A 5,000-nucleotide genomic window follows, 5' to 3' on the forward strand; every position below is an offset into this window, starting at 1 on the left:
GGCCTTTAAACCAGCATGTTCCTGGTCACACACAGGCCTTTAAACCAGCGTGTTCCTGGTCACACACAGGCCTTTAAACCAGCATGTTCCTGGTCACACACAGGCCTTTAAACCAGCATGTTCCTGGTCACACACAGGCCTTTAAACCAGCGTGTTCCTGGTCACACACAGACCTTTAAACCAGCGTGTTCCTGGTCACACACAGGCCTTTAAACCAGCGTGTTCCTGGTCACACACAGGCCTTTAAACCAGCGTGTTCCTGGTCACACACAGGCCTTTAAACCAGCGTGTTCCTGGTCACACACAGGCCTTTAAACCAGCGTGTTCCTGGGCCAGAGAGGGAAGGACTCGTTGTCCTGGACTGCTGGTGTCTGAATAACAGTCACAAATTAACCAGTTCCCCTTGTGTATTAACATAAACCTATGAGCTGGATTCATACACCATCACAGAGGACTGACCTACGCGCCACGTAGAGAGAGAGAGAGAGAGAGAGGGAGAGACAGAGAGAGAGAGAGAGAGAGAGAGAGGGAGAGACAGAGAGAGAGAGGGAGAGACAGAGAGAGGGGGGGGGGGGGGGGTCCAATAGAGAAAAATAAACAGCAAAGACACATACAAGATAAACTACAAAGTTTAGAGTCAGCCATAAAAGACAACCAGAACCCACTAGACTCTCCAATTACACTAAAGGAAGTACAGGACAAAATAAATTCACTCGAAACTAAGAAGGCCTGTGGTGTCGATGGCATCCTAAATGAAATGCTAAAATTCACAGACGTCAAATTCCAATTGGCTATATTAAAACTCTTCAACATTGTCCTTAGCTCTGGGATCTTCCCCAATATTTGGAACCAAGGATTGATAACGCCGCTCCACAAAAGTGGAGATAAATCTGATCCAAATAACTACCGTGGGATCTGTGTCAACAGCAATCTTGGGACAATCTTGGGAAAATCCTCTGTATGATCATCAACCACAGACTCCTACATTACCTCACTGTAAACAATGTCCTAAGCAAATCCCAAATTGGTTTTTTACCAAAGTATCGTACAACAGACCATATATTCACCCTCAGCACCCTAATTGACAACCAAATAAACAAAAACAAAAGCAAACTATTTGCCTGCTTCGTAGATTTCAAAAAAGCCTTTGATTCAATTTGGCACAAAGGTCTGCTATTCACACTGTTGGAAAATGGTGTTGGAGGAAAAACCTACGACATCATAAAGTCAATGTACACTAACAACAAGTGTGCTGTTAAGATTGGCAAAAACCACACAGACTTCTTTTCCCAAAGCCGGGGGGTTAGACAGGGATGCAGCTTGAGTCCAACCCTCTTCAACATCTATATCAACAGTTTGGCAAAAACATTAGAGCAGTCTGCAGCACCTGGCATCCCCCTAGTAGACACAGAAGTCAAATGTCTACTGTTTGCTGATGACCTGGTGCTGCTGTCCCCAACCAAAGAAGGGCTACAACAGCACCTCGACCTTCTATACCAATTCTCCCAGACCTGGGCCTTGACAGTGAATCTCACTAAGACGAAGATTATGACTTTCCAAAAAAGATCCAGCCTCCAGCACCACAAATTCAAATTCTTCCTAGATACAATTGCCCTAGAACATACAAAGAATTATACCTACCTCGGCCTAAACATCAGCACCACAGGTAGCTTCAACAAAGCTGTGAACGACCTGAGAGATAAGGCAAGGAGGGCTTTTTACGCCATCAAAAGGAACATCAAGTTAGACATCCCTATTCAAATCTGGCTCAAATTATTGGACTCCGTTATAGAACCCATTTCCCTCTATGGTTGCGAGGTCTGGGGTCCACCTGCCAACCAAGATTTTGCAAAATGGGACAAACACCAAATTGAGACTCTGCATGCAGAGTTCTGCAAATCCATTCTTCGTATCCAACGTAAAACACCAAATAACGCATGCAGAGCAGAATTAGGACGATACCCACTAATTATAAAAATTCAAAAGAGAGCGTTTAAATTTTACAACCACCTAAAAGAAAGTCACCCTGACACGCTCCACAACAAAGCCCTTACCCACAGAGAGACTCTAGGGAGATGCCCCCTCAGCCAGCTAGTTCTGGGACTCTCACAGTCACAAGCAGAGCCACCTATTAGACTAAACCAAATTATAAGAAAACAAAAAGAAAACTACCTGACACATTGGCAAGAATCAACCAAAAACCAGAGCAAATTGGAATGCTATTTGGCCCTAAACAGAAAATACACAGTGGCAGAATACCTGAGTACTGTGACAGACCCAAAGCTAAGGAAATCCTTGACTATGTACAGACTCAGTGAACACAACCTGGCCATGGAGAAAGGCCGCCACAGGCAGACCTGGCTCCCCAGACCAGACAGACTGTGCACCCACTGCACACAAAACCAGGTGGAAACAGAGCTGCACTTCTTAACTACCTGCCAGCTGTACAAGGACATCAGGGACACATACTTCCCACTGATCACCAACATCCAGGGAGACTTTGAGGACTTGACCAATGTCGAAAGGCTACCATATCTGCTGGGTGAGGTACAGCAATGTGCAAACACAGCAGCAAGATTTGTTAGCTGCTGTGATAGAAAAAGGCAATCAAATGGGCTAAAACCACCATAAGAATTGAAACAAGTTTTATTTCATTAATTTATTCTAGTATGTAATCTATTTGTAATCTATTTATTTGTAATCTAGTATGTAATCTATTTATTTATTCTAGTATGTACATTACATTCTTTTTGTTTTTGTTTTTTATCTTCACACTTCACATGCTTTGGCAATGTAAATGTATGTTTCCCATGCCAATAAAGCCCTTTGAAATTGAAATTGAAAATTGAGAGAGAGAGAGACAGAGAGAGACAGAGAGAGAGAGAGAGAGACAGAGAGAGAGACAGAGAGAGAGAGACAGAGAGAGAGAGACAGAGAGAGAGAGAGAGAGAGAGAGAGAGAGAGAGAGAGATACCATCCATACCATCACAGAGGACTGACCCATGATGCACCACGTAACCGCCTGTTAAAACACACGACAGTCTCTTGTTATGAACGCTGAGGTTCGCCCATACTGCTGGTCAAAGGTCACACTCTGCCAGGCAGTGTTAGCCAACAAGACAGATGTTTAAAGCCCCTCTCCCCCCCCCCCCTCCCTCTCCCTCCTCTACTCCCCTCCCCTCCTCCTCCTCCTCTCTCCTCCTCCTCCCTCTCCTCTCCTACTCCCCCTCCTCCTCCTCCTCTCCTCCTCCTCCTCCCTCTCCTCTCCTCCTCCTCCCCCTCCTCTACTCCCCCTCCTCCTCCTCCCTCTTCTCCACCTCCCCCTCCCTCTCCTCCTCCTCCTCAATCTCCTCCTCCCTCCCCTCCCTCTCCTCCTCCCTCCCCTCCTCTCCTCCTCCATCTCCTCCTCCTCCTCCTCCTCTCCTCCTCCTCCCTCTCCTCCTCCTCCCTCTCCTCCTCCTCCTCCTCCCTCTCCTCCTCCTCCTCCCTCTCCTCCTCCTCCTCCTCCTCCCTCTCCTCCTCCTCCCTCTCCTCCTCCTCCCTCTCCTCCTCCTCCTCCTCCCTATTCCTCCTCCTCCTCCTCCTCCCTCTCCCTATTCCTCCTCCTCCTCCTCCCTCTCCCTATTCCTCCTCCTCCTCCTCCTCCTCCCCCTCCCTCTCCTCCTCCTCCTCCTCCCTCTCCTCCTCCTCCTCCTCCTCCCTCTCCTCCTCCTCCTCCTCCCTCTCCTCCTCCTCCTCCTCCCTCTCCTCCTCCCTCTCCTCCTCCTCCTCCCCCTCCTCCTCCTCCCTCTCCCTATTCCTCCTCCTCCTCCTCCCTCTCCTCCTCCTCCTCCTCCCTCTCCTCCTCCTCCTCCCTCTCCTCCTCCTCCTCCCTCTCCTCCTCCTCCCTCTCCTCCTCCTCCCTCTCCTCCTCCTCCTCCTCCTCCCTCTCTCACACACGCATGTTATTTGACACCCTAACTTGGGATTCCAGAGTGAATGTTTGAACCTCCTGCCTCGCATAACATAATAACAGCCCCGACCAGAGAGAGGAGGAGAGATGGGACACACACTGACCACACACACACACACACACACACACACACACACACACACACACACACACACACACACACACATATACACACATATATACACACAGAGACCACATTCCAGCTCCAAAACATTCCTGGCCAGTCCGCTGGCCTGGGGGAGGTTTGGGGGGGGGGAGAGAGAGAGAGAGAGACACGTGCTTTCAAAAGTTCATCCCCAAAGTGTTGCTTTCTCTCTCTGTTATCCAACAGCGAGCTGCACGAGCGTTCGGGTCACCCGGGCCAGACACACAGCGGTGTGTTATCTACCATATGCATCAGTCATCTGGGCTGTTATCTACCATATGCATCAGTCATCTGGGCTGCAGCACCGTTTGTATTTACAATGCAAATCTAACAAACGCCTGACAAGAGTCCTGCAGCCTGAAACCCCCCCGTGTCTCTGTCCGACACCATGCTTAATACACCCTCATAATAACACCATCGCTGACAGTCAACAGGTTGTTAAACATTCCCAGCGGATACAGACAGTCAACCACGCTGTTAGTTCTGCTTTAGTCTGTCTGTCTGTCTCACCCACGTCTGCATGGTCCGGAGGGCTGGAGGGCTGGAGTTCAGAGAAGAAGAGAGAGCGTCTGTTCTTCTTTCTTCTTCTCTTCTCTTCTCTCTTCTCTCTTCTCTCCGGGGTTTCTAGCGGGTCTGTTATCTACCGGGGGGCGCGGAGGCCAGGTGAGCTCGGTAACGGTAACGGGTCCACCATGTTCGCTTTCTCTCCAACCAGGATCACGAAAAAAGAGTAAATAAACTCCACTACAACCAGAGGAACAACCTCCCCATGAACACTTTCTCCAGCTCTGCCTTCTCCCCCCTCCTGCTCTCTCCCTCCTCCCTCCTCCCTGCTCCTCCCTCCCTCCTCCTCCCCTCCCCCCTCCTCCCCCCCTCCCTGCTCCTCCCCCCTCCCTGCTCCCC

Source organism: Nansenia antarctica (genome assembly GCF_963989245.1).
Source record: "Nansenia antarctica genome assembly, chromosome: 5".
In the NCBI taxonomy this organism is placed as follows: Eukaryota; Metazoa; Chordata; class Actinopteri; order Argentiniformes; family Microstomatidae; genus Nansenia; species Nansenia antarctica.